The 17,615-nt window shown below is 41.7% G+C and overlaps 1 protein-coding gene across 1 annotated transcript in view; it reads left to right on the top strand.

Annotated features, from left to right (window-relative positions):
* Positions 1-17,615, top strand: part of TTC39C (tetratricopeptide repeat domain 39C) — a 96,927-nt gene that overhangs the window by 64,943 nt on the left and 14,369 nt on the right. The gene's annotated exons all lie outside the window — the stretch shown is intronic.

Here is a 17,615-nt window from a genome sequence, read left to right as displayed (position 1 = left end):
TTAGCAAAAAAGTGCAAACAACTCAAATGTCTGTCAACTGATAAAGGATAAAACAATATGTATCCATACGATGGAATAACTTTCAGCAATTAAAAAAGGACTGAAGTACTGACACATGCTACAGCATGGATGAACCTTGAAGACACCTTTAGTGAAAAAAGCCAAGTCACACAAGAACATACGCTGTGTGATTTTATTTAGATGAAGTCCCCAGAGTATGCAGATAGCTTGCTTGGGGATGGGTGGAGAGCATATAGAGTAACTGTTAATAGGTACAGTATTTCTTTGGGGGTTGATGAAAATATCCTAAACATATGTTGTAGTAATGATTGTGCTACTCTGTGAATATACTAAAAACCACTGAATTGTATACTTTGTGAATTTTGTAATAACTTGAATTATATCTCAATAAAAATGCTTCCAAAAAGTGTTCCTGAGGGTATTTTCAGTAGGAGTATATATTCTTTTTTCCTTTGGGTATAATCTGTTGATCTAGTCAAGTTTGACTTTTGAGTAAGAAACGTTTATATTTAATCAAATTCTCATGTCTAATATAATCATAAGTTATATTTGTCATGTATTTCCCCTTTTCTATTACTGTCATTTTGAGAACAGTCTTTACATTTTATTGTGAAAATTTGAACATTCAAACATACACACTTTTGTTACAACAGATTTTGTTTCTTCAGAAATAATGTTTGTCTTCTCAAACTGGGACACATAGACTATTTTTTCTTCAGATTGTAAAATGATACTTTAAAAACTCATATTCCTATACCTCTTTGCATGTACAGATGGCTATTTATTCTGATGCTTACTAGATTCAGGAATATTAACATTTTAAAAAGTTGTTATTAAAGTATAGTTGATTTACAATGTTGTGTTAGTTTTAGGTGTAGAGCACAGTGAATTAGTTATACAGATGCCCACTTTTTTTTTTATATTCTTTTCCCATAAAGGCTTTTACAGAGTAGAGTTCCCTGTGCTATATAGTAGATTCTTATTAGTTACCTGTCTTATATATAGGTGTGAATATGTCAGTCCCAATTTATACATCCCTGCCCCCAGCCCCTGGTAACTATAAGTTTGTTTTCTATGTCTGTGACCCTGCTTTTGTTTTGTAAATAAGTTCTTTTGTACCCTTTTTAGGTTCCAAATACAAACAATATCATACATTTATCTTTTTGTGTCTGTCTTGCTTCACTCAGTTGGATAATCTCTAGGTCCATCCAAACATTGTTTTATTTAAGGTTGTTTATCTTCTTGTTATTGAACTAAATCCTTAAGATAGGTGAAATCTGTTTTTGACTTATCTTTATTTTCTACCTATTACAGATGTTTTAAAATGAAAATTAAGTGGCTTTGACAATTGTGGTTTTGTGTCTTAAATATAACAAATACATGACTATTGCTTTTAAAAATATATATTATTTAGTATTTTTATACATTTGTTTCTTACATACAGTTATCAGTTTGTCAGGTTCTGTGTATTATAAGGAAATTTTAATGTTTGTATTTCTTACTCATTTCTGATGGTATCTCTTCATTTACTCATGTCACCCTTAATGTCTCGTTACTTTATACTTTTTACATACATCTGTATATAGTAAACAGAGGTTCAAGTGAAATAAGTATGTGTACATGTACATAGTTATTTTGGGTTAAGGAGGAACTAGAATTTAGGCCTTTTCTCTCAATCCAGTTCTCTTTTTGGCTTTTATTTGCTAATAAGTTATATATATATGTGTTATATATTTTATATATATTCTAGTAATGTTTTGTATATGTAATAATAGTATATATAGCTTACTAGCAAATAACATATATTTAAATATTATTATAAATGTAAATATAAATATCCAAGAGGGCTTATTCTTATTGGGCTTTAGAAATAAACTTACTATTTTTTAAAAAATGAGTTGCTTAATAGAATATTTTCTTCTACATTTTGGAGAAGCAAGTCAGTTAAAGTAATTAAACCATCATTAAACATTTGAAAGTATTTTTCAGTTGTTGTTAAGTACTGTTTTGAAATTAATTCTTTAATAACTTCTTTTATTTCTTCAATAATCTGAAGATGTCTACTTACTGTTATACTCACCTTAGTTTTATATTTTACTTTTTCTTATTTCCACATATTTTTAGACATGTGACTATATCCAGGCATGTAAATATAATATTACTTTTTATTATTAGTGGTGTTTTTATAAATTTATGTTTTCCTAATTTTATGATTGGGCTTTAGAGTTTCATATTGGGTTTTTTTTCCGTTTATTTTTATTAGTTGGAGGCTAATTACTTTACAGTATTGTAGTGGTTTTTGCCATACATTGAAATGAATCAGCCATGGATTTACATGTATTCCCCATCCCAATCCCCCTCCCTCATATTGGCTTTTATAGAGAGAGATTTGATTTTTTTTTAATCAATTAATATTTTACTTCCACTTTATTTCTGGTTTTCCTTAATTTAGCTTGTTTTATAGTTCATTTTCTTAATACTCTATCATAACATATTTGACTTGTAAGAATAATGAAATGTTAGTGTTCTTGTTTAGGGATTTGATTGTATCCCTTGAAATTCAGCCTGCATTTCACTGGCTAACTGAGAGCGTTTGGGAAGCTGTGATACTGTGATGTAATAAGATACACACTGTAGCTGGGGGCTCAGATCTGGAGGCTGACTGCCCGTGCTGAGTCCTGGCTCCTCCATCCTGGCCCAGCGGTCTAGATTTGTTCAGTCGCTCAGTCGGTTCCAACTCTGCAACCCCATGGACTGCAGCACGCCAGGCTTCCCTGTCCTTCACTGTCTCCGGGAGTTTGCTCAGATTCATGTCCGTTGAGTCAGTGATGCTGTCTAATCATCTCATTCTCTGTTGCCCCCTTCTCCTGCCTTCTGTCTTCCCCGGCATTAGGGTCTTTTCCACTGAGTCAGCTCTTCACATCAGGTGGCCAAAGTATTGGAGCTTCAGCTTCAGCAACAGTCCTTCGAGTAAATATTCAAGATTGATTTCTTTTAGGATTGACTGGTTTGAACAAGACCTTTAATCTCTTTAAGCCTTACTTCTCTCCTTGTTGAGGTGAGGTGTGTGGTTGAGGTGGGATCCTGGGTGTAGTTTTGCTGTTGAGGTTTAGGGAGTGGTAATTTGGGAGGTGTGTGCTGCTTTGGAGCTCTGAGTGCAGGTCCTTGTTGGTGTTTATGACATGATGATAGCACTGCTGTGTCTGCTTGTCTGCTCCAGGGCTGCAGCGCTACTGGCCACTGCAGCAGAGCTCCGGGCCTGGGGGAGATGAGGGCCACATGGCAGGGAGGCATGTCAGCTGGTGCTGAGGTGGCCAGGCTTCGTTCAGTTCAGTCCAGTCTCTCAATCGTGTCCGACTCTGCGACCCCATGTACTGCAGCATGCCAGGCTTCCCTGTCCATCACCAACTCCCGGAGCTTGCTCAAACTCATGTCCATCGAGTCAGTGATGCCATCCAACCATCTCATCCTCTGTCATCCCCTTCTCTTCCTGCCTTCAGTCTTCCCTAACATCAGGGTCTTTTCCAATGAGTCAGTTCTTTACATTAGGTGACCAAAGTATTGGAGTTTCAGCTTCAGCATCAGTCCTTCCAATGAATATTCAGGACTGATTTCCTTTAGGATGGACTGGTTGGATCTCCTTGCAGTCCAAGGGACTCTCGAGAGTCTTCTCCAGCACCAGAATTCAGAGGCATCAATTCTTCAGCACTCAGCTTTATCATCCAGCTCTCACATCCATATATGACTACTGGAAAAACTATAGCTTTGACTAGATGGACCTTTGTCGGCAACATGTCTCTGCTTTTAATATGCTGTGTAGGTTGGAGAAAACTCTTGAGAGTCCCTTGAACTGCAAGAAGATCCAACCAGTACATCCTAAAGGAGATCAGGCCTGGGTGTTCATTGGAAGGACTGATGTTGAAGCTGAAACTCCAGTACTTTGGCCACCTCATGCGAAGAGTTGACTTGTTGGAAAAGACCCTAATGCTGGGAAGGATTGGGGGCAGGAGGAGAAGGGGACAACAGAGGATGAGATGGTTGGATGGCATCGCTGACTTGATGGACATGGGTTGGGGTAGACTCCGGGAGTTGGTGATGGACAGGGAGGCCTGGCGTGCTGCAGTCCATGGGGTTGCAAAGAGTTGGCACGACTGAGCAACTGAACTGAACTAGGGTTGGTCATAGCTTTTCTTCCAAGGAGTAAGCGTCTTTTAATTTCATGGCTGCAGTCACCATCTGCAGTAATTTTGGAGCCCTCAAAAATAAAGTCTCTCACTGTTTCCTTTGTTTCTCCATCTATTTGCCATGAAGTGATGGGACTGGATGCCATGATCTTCAATTTTTTAATGTTGAGTTTTAAAGCCAACTTTTTCACTCTGCTCTTTCACTTTCATCAAGAGGCTCCGTAGTTCTTCAATTTCTGCCATAAGGGTGGTGCTATCTGCATTTCTGAGGTTATTGATAGTTCTCCCAGCAGTCTTGATTCCAGCTTGTGCTTCATCCATCCCAGCATTTCACATGATGTACTCTGCATATAAGTTAAATAAGCAGGGTGACAATATATAGCCTTGACATACTTGTTTCCCAATTTGGAACCAGTCTGTTATTCCATATCTGGTCCTAACTGTTGCTTCTTGAGCTGCATACAGATTTGTCAGGAGGCAGGTCAGATGGTCTGGTATTCCCATCTCTTTCAGAATTTTCCACAGTTTGTTGTGATCTACACAGTCAAAGGCTTTGGGGTAGTCAATAAAGCAGAAGTAGGTGTTTTTTTTGAACTCTCTTGCTTTCTCGATGATCCAGCGGATGTTGGCAATTTGATCTCTGGTTCCTCTGCCTGTTCTAAATCCATCTTGAATGTTTGGAAGTTCACGCATCACATACTGTTGAAGTCTGGCTTGGAGAATTTTGAGCATTACTTTACTAGCGTGTGAGATGAGTGCAATTGTGAGGTAGTTTGAACATTGTTTGGCATTACCTTTCTTTGGGATTGGAATGAAAACTGACTTTTTCCAGTCCTGTGGCCACTGCTGAGTTTTCCAAATTTGCTGGCATATTGAGTGCAGCACTTTCACAGCATCATGTTTTAGGATTTGAAATAGCTCAACTGGAATTCTGTCACTTCCACTAGCTTTGTTCATAGTGATGCTTCCTAAGGCCCACTTGACTTTGCATACCAGGATGTCTGGCTCTAAGTGAATGATCACACCATCATGATTATCTGGGTCATGAAGTTCTTTTTTTGTATAATTGTTCTGTGTATTCTTGCCACCTCTTCTTAATATCTTCTGCTTCTGTTAGGTCCATACCACTTCTGTCCTTTATTGTGCCCATCTTTGCATGTAATGTTCCCTTGGTATCTCTAATTTTCTTGACGAGATCTCTAGTCTTTCCCATTCTGTTGTTTTCCTCTATTTCTTTGCATTGATCACTGAAGAAGGCCAGTCTTTGAGAAATACAGAAACAAGCCTGTAGGAAGGGCAAGGAGGGTGTCAGTCACCCATGGTGCATTCCTCATCTTCTGGGGAAGATGACCCAAGAGAGGGAATATTTGGGTTGGCTCTTGAAGAGTCAGTAGGAGTTTCCAGATAAATATGAGAGCATAGGGCATGATCCTGCATTCAAGCCTAGACTCAAGAAGAGGCCCCATGATGGGGAGGTCCAGGCTCAAGGGGGCTGGAGCATTTTGTGGGGAGAGGCTGGTGGAATTGGGGTGACCCCAGAAGCAACAGATGATCTGAATTCTTTCTCAATCCCACTCTCTTCTCTTACAGAGGAGTTTCTTATACATGTTATCTATATGAAGCATGTGTTAATTCCTTTACTCTCAGGATTGCGTTTATTATTATGTTTGTTTCATTTCTGCTTACTCTGGGGTGGAATTTCCCTTCAATGTGGATTGAAAAGATGATCACTGTATTTTAATTGTTTTTTCTGCCATTTTAAAAGCAGGTTTACGTATCCACACAGGTGGCATTCCAGGTCTTTGGTCTCCCTCTCCTAAGGCCAGTAAGTGTCTGGCAAATTGCCATTACTGGGTTGCACAGAGCTAGTTTTAGGAAATAGTGTTCCCTGCTTTACCTACCCCTGTCCAGAGCTCTTCTTTCAAATTCTGTATTTTCTTGTAGTATTATATTGAACTTTTCTGTTGTTCTTTATGATTTTGGACTCTCAGCATGTGGGCACACTGGTTTCCTAAATCTGTGCATTTCTTTGTTTCATGTGCTAGTCCTTATTTTTCTGTGGCTCTGGGAGTTTGTTGCCATTGTTTCAGAGCTTCAGGTTTTGACATGTAGCATTGTAAAAAGATCTTCCCTGGTGGCTCCGACGGTAAAGAGTCTGCCTGCAATGTGGAAGATCCCCTGGAGAAGGACATGGCAACCCACTCCAGTATTCTTGCCTGGAGAATTCCATGGACAGAGGAGCCAGGAAGGCTGCAGTCCATGGGGTCACAAAGAGTCTGACACAATGGACCGACTGACACATACACACATACACACGCATTGTAGAAAGAGTGCTGGACTAAAAGTCCGAAGGTCTGGGTTGGCTCTTGCAGGAAGAATGAAAACCCTCTCTACTTCCACATGGTTGCTGACATGTCAAACAGTTTTGAAGAACAGTGAGACCTTGGTGAAGCCACTGAGTCTTCTCTGGCCCTAGTCCTTCACCTGGAAAATCAGGAGGGTAGAAATAGGTCAGTGTTTTCCTGAGGCATCTTCCCTGGAGCACTGATTTGATGGACTAGTTAACACATATTCCATGAAAAGAGATTTCGTATCATTTAAATTAGGATATCCTGGGGCTTCTCGGAGAGTTTAGTGTTGCATCATGAGGGAGATAGTCTGCATATCTGCTGTGTTCACCCAAGTTGCTTGACCAGGAGGATTCTTTTTCATACTGTAGCCTGTGAGACAGAGAAACATTCAGTATAACACACTTCAGAAACACTGCTACGGTGCTGTGCTCAGTCGTGTCTGACTCTGCAAATCCATGGACTGTAGCCTGCCAGGCTCCTCTGTCCATGGGATTTCCCAGGCAAGAATACTGGAGTGGGTTGCCATTTTCTCCTCCAGGGGATCTTCCCAACCCAGGGATTAAATCTGTGTCTCCTGCATTGCAGGAGGAATTTTTTTTTTTTTTTTTTAACCACTGAGCCACTAGGAAGTCCTTGAGAAGCACTAGGCTACATCATTTTTAAGATTTCTTTCAGCTTATGAGTTGCATGCTTCTGTGAATATACTAAAAGCCACTGAATTGTACACTTTAAAAGGGAAGAATTTTCTCAAAGCTGTTACATAAAAATTTTTTTCACAGTTCTTGAATTTTCAGAACTGTGTGACTACCTGGCAATTCTGCCTTTTACAATTTATTTTTTAATTCCTCTTTGGAAAAACCCATATACCAGCTTGTCCATTTGACATCCTTTACAGAGAAGGTCATTCAGCTCTAGGAAAAGTTTCAAAGTCACTTTCCTAATTATGGCTTCTGTTTGTTCCTCTCATTTAAGTCTCTGTGGATATTAATCCCCTCCATCAGTTTCCCAGGTTTTTCTGTTTATCTTGAATTTCCTGTTTTATTTTGTGTAGGGTGTGACTCTCTGCAGACTTGTTTTTATGTATTTCTATGGTGTTTGTTTTTCTGGGTTAGTTCTCCTCCACTCGTGTTGAAAATTCTTTGATAGCACCTTTAAAATAAATATATTTCTTTTAAATTTACTGCCATCTTTCATATAGATTCCTCCTCTGCAATTTTCAAAGGCAGCATAGGGTAGCTGAACTCAAAACAGACTCTTCCACTTCCTGGCTGGCTAAGCTTTCTGAGCCTGTGTCCTTGTCTGTAAAGAGAGGACAGTGCCTCTCCTGTCAGCCTTAAATAATGTAGCATGGATTCTGCAAAGGGCTAAGCATACGATGCTTGGTCAGGACTTTTCCTATTTAGACAGAATTGTGTCTTGGTTGTAAATCCAGTATAAAGCATTTCCCCTCACAAATTTTGTCAAAGTCATGGTCCTTACTGTTGAGGGACCAAGGAAATCCTGCAGCTGGTGCATTATTCAGCTCCTCTACCCTTAATGGTGGATTTGGTTACATAACTCACTTACCAAGGAGGGTGCTGTCCATTTACATGGAGGTGCTGAAAACACTGCTACTGTATTCCATTTGTGTGTAATCAGAGATTTGTAGTCTGTAATGGAAAAGGCCTTCTGGAGGGGATGCCAAGAGAACTAGAAAAAGCCTGTGTCCCAAAATAAACTTACAATTTGATTATGAAGACTGGAATGTGAATGTATGAAAAGGTGATTGTATAAGACAGTAACAAGGGCTAGATGATTGGGTGGTGGTTGTGGGTGGTGATGACTGAAGAGGAACCGGAGGTGACTGGGAGGGGAGTCAGTCTGTAGATTGAGAGGCACAGAGGTGAGGGCTGTTGGCTTTGGAATCTTGCTTCCCATTTCAACAGCTCTCCCTCTAACAGGCATGTGATAAAGAGTGCCACATGTTAGCTTTAATGTTGGCGATGATTAGACCAGAATAACCTTTTTTCAGCAATGATCTTTAAAGGCAGGGGACGTCCCTCGTGGTCCAGTGATCACGACTTCACCTTCCAGTGCAGGGGGTGTGGGTTTGATCCCTGGTCTAGGAGCTAAGATCCCACATGCCTCATGGCCAAAAAAACAGAACAGACACAGTATTGTAACAAGTTCAGTAAAGACTTTAAAATGGTCCACTTAAAAAGATCTTAAAAAAAAAATTTTTTTTTAATGTAGCATAAGAATGTATATTTTCAACTACCTTGTTAGATCCCTTGGAGAAGGAAATAGCTACCCACTCTAGCATTCTTGCCTGGGAAATCCCACGGACAGAGGAGCCTGGCAGGCTGCAGTCCACGGTCTCTCAGAGTCAGACATGACTGAGCAACTAACACACTTTGTAATGTCTAAAAAATGCATATTTGTTTGGAAACATGGTAAAATATGAAGGTACTTCAAAGAACAGATACAAATCTTGTATTCCAGAAATAGCTACTGTTTACGTTTTTCTAGGTTCCAGAGTATTGCCTAGAATTATCAGTTGTAGATGTGTGTCTTCTAAATAGTCAATCACAGTAGGCTCTGGGGGAGTTCTCATGTCAGAAATGTGCACAGGCCATGAAAGAGTAAGTGGGAATTCCCAGAACATCCCTGTGGTGTAGAAGTCTGGGCATCATCCACTAATCTGTAATCTGTGTAGTTGGCAGGAATGCATGGCATTCGTCCAGTGCTTAGGGACTCACTGCATTTGCTAAGAAATGTGCTACAATGTCACCATCTTTTCCTGCCGAGTCTCTTTCATTTCTCATGTTGTTCACATCAGACAGTCCCTCCCTTATATATGGGATTTCATTAGGAATTTCAGAGGACTCTTCTTATAGCTTTTGCACTTACTCAACATTCTTACTTTAAACACAGTCCCCATCAACATTTCTGAGGAGGTTGGTTTGTATGAACACATCTCAGGAATTCTGCCTGTGTCTAACAAACTCTGCTGACCGATTACTTAAAACGTCTTGAGAGAACGTGCCTGTGTTTCAGACACTTAACTTGTCTAACAGAACTGAGAATTCCCAAAGCAGACACAGCGCCATCCACTGGGGCAGTGCCCTTCCCCAGTAGCCGGATCCATGGGAGAGACTGTATCCGTCAGTGCTCTCTCCTCCCTGGGGTCTAACCCAAGTTAGGTGACACCAGCATCATTTGAAGGCCAGCGGACTGGCTCTGAGCTGAGACCGCTCTGTCTGGGAGTTAGTGCGGTCATTTAATGTTAAACACACCTTTGAGGTGGGACAGGAGAAAACTGCTTGCTTGGGAAGCAGAGTCGTGGCACTTCAGATTCAGGGTTGTCTGGAACCTGCTTTCCCTCTGGCACTAGAGTTTGGGCCAGGCCCTTGAAACAACTTGGCCTTGTTTCCATTTTCGCTTTTTTCGCAACTCTAGAAATGGGACTTTTTGCTCAGTCGCTGAATCAAGAGAATCCTGTCAGCTTGCTATTGCTAGTGAAAATCTTTGAGTAAAACAGGAAGTGGCACTAAGCTTATATGAAATGCTGACTCTGAAAATTATTCATACTTACTGTGTCTTCACAGTGTGCTCTGAGACCTATACATTGATTCTTTCATTCGTTTATTTGGCTTCGCTGGGTCTTAGTGGCAGCCCATGGGGTCTTTGATCTTTGTTGTGGCATGGGGATCTTTTTCAGTTGCAACGTGTGGGATCTAGTTCCCAGATCAGGGATCGAACCCAGGCCCCCAGCACTGAGAGTGTGGAGTCTTTAGCCCCTGGACCACCAGGGAGGTCCCACCATCTCTACTTTCTTAATAGCTTAAAAATATATTAATGTGGAAATATCAACAGAATAATTTAATTGTTTAAATTGGGTAGAAAATGTTGCCCATGGTCTGTCTGTCCCTTTGTATTACATGTTTCATTTCCTTTTGTCCCCTTCAGGCAAGAGCACTCACTTGTATATTTGTGGTAGACTCTTGACTCAAACAGCTCTTATACCTGCTAGATAAAAGAGGAATTTCTCTAGTTTGTTTTTTTTTTTTAACCTCTAGGTGACCACAAGCAGAATTGTAAAAACAGTTTACACCATCTAAAGGAATGTAGAGGATGAAGCAAATAAGAGTTTGTATAGTAAGAAAAAAGTAACTGTCAGGGGAACAAAATAATAATTAATTAAATTAATTAATTTTCATTTAAATTTAATTAATAAAATTTGTTATTAATAGAAATAATAATTAATACAAAATGTTAGTTGTCTAAATTCATTTATGTTTACCATATCTCTATACAAAAGATTGTAACTAAGATTAGGATAAAAAAGAAATCTAACAAACTAGATACATAGCTAACTAAAAATATTTAAATGGTGATACAAAAATAAAAGCTAAAGTGTAGACAAAATAAATCAGGTGTACGTGAATGGAAAAAAAAGACGATAATTTCAGAATTGAAGGCAAAATGTATTAAATGGAATAAAGCTGGTTTCAAATGTTATGGTACTTGACAACTAAACTAACAATCTTAAAAGTATTTCTTCCTAAGAAATAGTATTTTTTCTTAAACATAATAAGAATCTGGCAGAAATACAATTATGAGAATCTAACAACTCTTTCATTCTTCACTATATTTTATAATGAAGTACTGACTTCTCTGCTCAGTTTTGCTATAATCCTAATACTGTGCTAAATGCAGGAGACCCAGTTTGATTTCTGGGTCAGGAAGATCCGCTGGAGAAGGGATAGGCTACCCACTCCAGTATTCTTGGGCTACCCTTGTGACTCAGCTGGTAAAGAATCCACCTGCAATTTGAGAGACCTGGTTGGGAAGGTCTTGGGTTTGATCCCTAGGTTGGGAAGATCCCCTGCTGAAGGGAGTGGCTACCCACTCCAGTATTCTGGCTTGGAGAATTCCATGGACCATATAGTCCATGGAGTTGCAAAGACTCAGACACGACTGAGCGACTTTCACACTCTAATACTGCTCTAAAAAAATTAACTTTACTAATTAAAAACAAACCTGGAATGTTTTCCAGTGTTCTGAAATAATTTGTGAGAAGCTGAATTACTAATTACTGCATTTTTGTTGTTCAGCCACTAAGTTGTGTCCAACTGTTTTTGACCACATGGACTGTAGCACACCATACTTCCCTGTCCTTCACTTATCTCCTGGAGTTTGCCCAAACTCATGTCCATTGAGTCAGTTATGCCATCCAACCATCTCCTCTTCTTTTGTCCCTTCTCCTCCAGCCTTCAGTCTTTCCCAGCATCAGGGTCTTTTTCAGTGAGTTGGCTCTTCACATCAGGTGGCCAAAGTATTGGAGCTTCAGCTTCAGCACCAGTCCTTCCAATGAATATTCAGGGTTGATTTCCTTTAGGGTTGATTAGTTTGATCTCCTGCAGTCCAAGGGACTCTCAAGAGTCTTCTCCAGCACCTCAGTTCGAAAGCATCTGCTTAGCCTCCTTTATGGTCCAGCTCTCACATCCATACATGACCACTGGAAAAATGACTAGATGAACCTTTGTCAGCAGTGTGATATCTCTGCTTTTTGATATGCTGTCTAGATTTGTCATAGCTTTTCTTTCAAGGAGTAAGCATCTTTTAATTTTGTGGCTTCAGTCAATCTGCAGTGATTTTGTAGCCCAAGAAAATGAAATCTGACACTGTTTCCACTGTTTCCCCATCTATTTGCCATGAAGTGATGGGACCGGATGCCATGATCTTCAATTTTTGAATGTTGAGTTTTAAGCCAACTTTTTCACTCTGCTCTTTCATTTTCATCAAGAGGCTCTTGAGGGGGAAAAAAAAGAGGCTCTTTAGTTCTTCAATTTCTGCCATAACGGTTGTGCTATCTGCATATCTGAGGTTATTGATATTTCTCCCAGCAATCTTGATTCTAGCTTGTTCTTCATCCAGCCCAGCATTTCACATGATGTACTTTGCATATAAGTTAAATAAGCGGGTGACAATACAGCCTTGACGTCCTCCTTTCCTGACTTGGAACCAGTCCATTTCTAACTGTTACTTCTTGACCTGCATACAGATTTCTCAGGAAGGCAGAGAAGATGGTCTGGTATTCCCTTCTCTTGAAAAACTTTCCATAGTTTGTTGTGATTCACACAGTCAAAAGATTTAGCATAGTCAGTGAAGCAGAAGTAGATGTTTTTCTGAAATTCCTTTGCTTTTTCTGTGATCCAGCAGATGTTGTCAGTTTGATCTCTGGTTCTTCTTTTCTTTTCTTAATCCAACTTGAATATCTGGAATTTCTCGGTTCATGTACTATTGAAGCCTAGCTTGAAGAATTTTTAGCATTACCTTGCTAGTATGTGAAATGCGTGCAATTGTGTGGTAGTTTGAACATTCTTTGGCTTTTTCCTTCTTTGGGATTGGAATGAAAACCAATGTTTTCCTTTCTATTAGAATAAAGCAAGTATGTGTTCAGAGCTTGCTAATAATCAGTATTTTAACTGGTGTGTGTATGTGTGTGCATGCGCGTGCACACTCGCTCAGTCCCTCAGTTGTGCCCGACCCCCTGGACTATAGCCCACCAGGCTTCTCTGTCCATGGGATTTTCCAGGCAAGGATACTGGAGTGCATTGCCATTTCCTCCTCCAGGGGCTCTTCCCAACCCAGGGGTCGAACCCCTGTCTCTGTGTCTCTTGCACTGCAAGTGTGTCCTTTACCAGTGAGCCGCTGGGAAAGCCCTTTTTAACCAGTGGTCCTAACCAGTAACAGTTGTCTGTTGTAAATGAAGAGACAGCACTGTCATTATGTGCAAATGGTTTGAACGTTTCGTTGGAAAATCCAAAAGAAAAACATTTAAGAATTTTAAGAATTCCTGAGTGTAACAGACATTATACTTGAAAAAAAAAAAAAAAATCCAAAGATTTCCACATACCAGCAATATTCACTTGAAGAATAAAATGGAGCAACAGATCCTTTTTATAGTTCCAGCAAAAGATATAAAATGCCAAAGAAGACGCCTCAGGAAGTCCTGAGTAACTGGAAAAACACTTGGTATCTCTGTAAGGACAGTGCAGTAACTGTCAGTCCCGCTGCTTTTAATCTGGCAATAAATATGCTCCATTTAATCTGGCAGAGATTCGTGCTTTTATTCTTCATGGCTTCCTCTGGAGGCAGATTAAAGCTTGCCAACGTTTTTTCCTTCCTTTTACCAGTAAGGAAACTGAGGCTTGTAGTCATTTTTGTGACACAGTGTATCAGGGCACAATTCATGAGACAGAACCCTGTGTGATACTCACTCTTGATGTCCTAGCTTTTTCATGCTAATCTATTTTCTATATTTTCTTCAGGGTACATGTAGTTCTTTAAAAATTAAGCTGGGAATTGAGTGTCAAATTGAGAATAATTCTCCTTTCTCTGCTGAGTTGTGTATATTTTAATTTGTAACCATAAGGACTCCCACGGATCACTTTTGTTTTAAATTGTTTTGGTGAAAAGAGGGAAATTTATTTCTACAATTTTAATGGCTGTTCATCGTAATTCCTTAATGAGTGATCAGAATAGAAGTGGAATTAGTTTTGTAGCTATGCTTGCTCCTGGGATAATGCCGTTAAGCTCCATCAGTGGTCTCAGTACTTTCCAGTTCTGTTTGGGTGCTTATAACACAAAGAGCCTGGGACTTTCTTCACAGTTTAATTTTTATTTTATTGATTTACTTATTTAGCTGGCTAGCAGTGTCAGGTCTTAGTTGCCACACGTGGCATCTTAGAACCCTGACCAGGGATCAAACCTGGGCCCCCTGCATTGGGAGCTTGGAGTCTTAGCCACTGGGCCACCGAGGAAATCCCCACAGTTTAATCTTTAAAGAGGTATACTGCTCTGGTTTCCCAAGACATTTCTAACAAATTAGCACAAACTTCATGGCCTAAAATGACAGAAATTTTCTCTCTCACAATTCTGGAGGCTCAAAGTCCAAAGTCAGTTTCTCTGGGTACAAATCAGGGTGGTGGGCAGTGCGCCCTTTGGAGGCTGTAGGGAAACTCCATTCCTTGCATTTTGCCTCTGGTGGTCACGAAGATTCCTGGACTGTGGCCATATCACTCCGATCTCTGCCTCTGTGGTCACAATGCCACCATCTCTACTTCCATCAGGCTTCCCTGGTGGCTCAAATGGTAAAGAATCTACCTACAATGCAAGAGATCCAGGTTCAATCCCTGGGTCAGGAAGATCTCCTGGAGAAGGAAACTGCAACCCACTCCGGTATTCTTGCCTGGGAAATCCCAAGGACAGAGGAGGCTGGTGGTCTCCAGTCCATGGGGCGGCAAGAGTTGGACACGACTTAGCGGCTAAACCACCACCTACTTGCATCAGCTCTCTCTCTCTTTCCCTCTTGTAGAGATACTGTTGATTGCATTTAGTGCCCTCTGGATAATCTAAGAACTGGCCCTCTTCTCCAGATCCTTCATTTAATCATACCTGCATCCCTCTCCCTGAAGAATGCATGCTTTGGAGGCAGTTGGAGCAGAATTTACATACTAGTCAATTGGTAGCCCTCAACCTTGGCCAAGCTACTTAACCTCTTTGAACTTCAGTGCCTTCATCTGAAAATGAAACTAATACACACCTATCTCAGACTCTTTGAAAGGGTTAAGGGAAATAATGTTGATTCAGCTATTACTTGGTTTCTCATTTTCTTGAGTTCACAGCTTAGTTTTGACTCATCTGTGTATCTCCAGAGCCCATTCCATCCCGGGCACAGTGGTTGACTGACAGATGTTGACTGAGTAGTTTTTTGCCCTCTGAAGGGCAGTGTGACATTGCAGTGCCATCTGCTGGGGTCAGCTTGGTAGCGATGGCCCATCCCTGTGTGAGAGTTGAGAGCCATTAACTTGGGACACTGAGGAGATCCATGCAAAGCAGAGACCCTAACACTGTGGTTTCTGTGTAAATGGGCTAAGTTGAGTGCATGTGTGATGCAAGGGAAGAACTTTTTTTATTAATTCATTTTTGGCTGTGCTGGGTCTTCATTGCTGTGTGGGCTTTCTCTATTGTGGCAACTGGGGGGCTACTTTCTAGTTGTACTGGCTTCTGGTTGCTGTGACTTCTCTTGTTGCAGAGTACAGGCTCAGAAGTTGTGGTGCATAGGTTCAGTTGCTCAGTTCAGTTGATCTGTGGCATTTTCCCAGACCAGGGATGAAACGTGTGTCTCCTGCGTTGGCAGATGGGTTCTTGACCTCTAGACCACCAGGAAGGTCCAGGAAGGAACGATTGATCCAGAAAGTTATAAATGGGCATGATGAGCGTACAGATCTTTCCACACATGTGCTTTTCATAAGAGATTAATTTTTTTATCTTTGGTATCTTGGCTTTGTGGCCTTCCCCAGTGGCTCCAGCAGTAAAGAATCTGCCTGCAATACAGGAGATGCAGGTTCCATCCCTGGGTCGAGAAGATCCCCTGGAGGAGAAAATGGCAACCCACTCCGGTATTCTTGCCTGAAGAATCCTATGGACAGAGGAACATGGCTGGCTATGGTCCTTTGGGTCGAAAAAGAGTCAGACACAACAGAGCAACTAAACACATGCATACGGGCGGGCGCACACACACACGTGCACACACACGCGCGCACACACACACACACACACACACACACACACCTCGGCTTTGTGCTCAAAATCAGTGTAAACATCTCGAGGTTAGAGAAGGGAGCCTCTTTCATTCCTGTGAGGGTCCCCTCAACGTGGTGTTGAGCTCCTTGAGAATACGAGCTAGTGGGGCGGGCACACACACACGTGTGTGTGCTGTGGCTACCTGGCGAGCTCTTGTGGGGGTGACTGAGCGCTCAGTGTGAAGCTGGCTGCTGGCAGAGTAAAGTGTCACCGTGGGGCAGGAGCAGTTACTGGCCCAGCTGTGGCCTTGAGTCCTGAGCCATTTGGCTCCCAGTGCTCCTGAGTCGCAGACTGTCCTGCACATCTCCTTGCTGACTTATCTGTGCCCTGTGTAGGGTGCAGGGGCCTCCTGCAGTGATCGGGCATCACGGCACTGAGGAATGTGGTGGGGGCTGGGCTCAGGGGACCAACAGCCCCTCTTCTTAGACCCTTCATGCCCCAGTCTGGCTGCTTGTGGGGAGAAGAGGCAGCCCGAGCATTGGAAAGGGAGCTCCCGGGGAGCAGCGGGGGGGATGCACAGGATGGAGGGCTGAGGACAGGGCGGATGAGCATCGCATTGCAGGCACCCTCGGGAGGGAGAAAGGAACACTTCTGAGCATGCGTCAGGACTTTGGGACATTTAGGATTTATATTCCTTAGTGCTATGTGATACTTAATGCCTGTCGTTGCCCTATTTAGGGTTTAATCTACCTCCCTTTCATCCTGATGATGCCTTTTAGGTGCTCTTACCAGTTGCTTATGGCCTTGGATCAGCAGACTTTGAAAGAGATCTTTCGTGAAAGGAAAAACTAAATGTATTTAACCAGGAAAGAGCAGGACAGACATTTGATGAGTGTCTCGGTTTTTGACAGTACTGGATGAATGCAAAAGTAGGAAGTAAAATCTGGATCCTCAGTTTCTGAAGTGTCCGGAGAAGAGAGGTGATGACTGGAAGCAATCTGACAACAGCCCTGAGTTGTGGGGTCGAGAGTGAGGGGGTCCCAGAAGGGAGAGCAGCTGAGGCTGGACCCGGGGACTGGCTCCCGACAGTGCTGACTGCGAGTCTCTCTGGGTCTGGTGGGTATACACAGGAGGAGGACATACAGTCCCTCTCCTGTCGAAGTCACCTGTACTAAGGAGCCAGATCAGCTCATCACTATAGTCCACCAGAGCCCCCGGGACAGAAGGGGCTGTGGGCCAAGCCCTCCTGGCGGTCTTTCTGGCTGAGCAGAAAGAGAGGTGCTCTGAGCGCTGTTTAGCTCACAACCATGGACGGGGCCATTTCCCCAGAAGTCTTTAAATCACTCTCTTCTATAACTGCTTAATCTGTTTAAAGTAACTAGAAGAGAAAAGATGCTTTTGAATTTGGGAAAACAACGCTTTTGTTGTTCAGTCGCTCAGTCGCGTTAGACTCTTTGCGACCCCATGGACTGCAGCATGCCAGGCT

Source organism: Dama dama, chromosome 27 (genome assembly GCF_033118175.1).
Source record: "Dama dama isolate Ldn47 chromosome 27, ASM3311817v1, whole genome shotgun sequence".
NCBI classification, from domain to species: Eukaryota; Metazoa; Chordata; class Mammalia; order Artiodactyla; family Cervidae; genus Dama; species Dama dama.
Note: the sequence above shows the minus strand (reverse complement) of the source record. Positions and strands in the feature narration are given on the sequence as shown.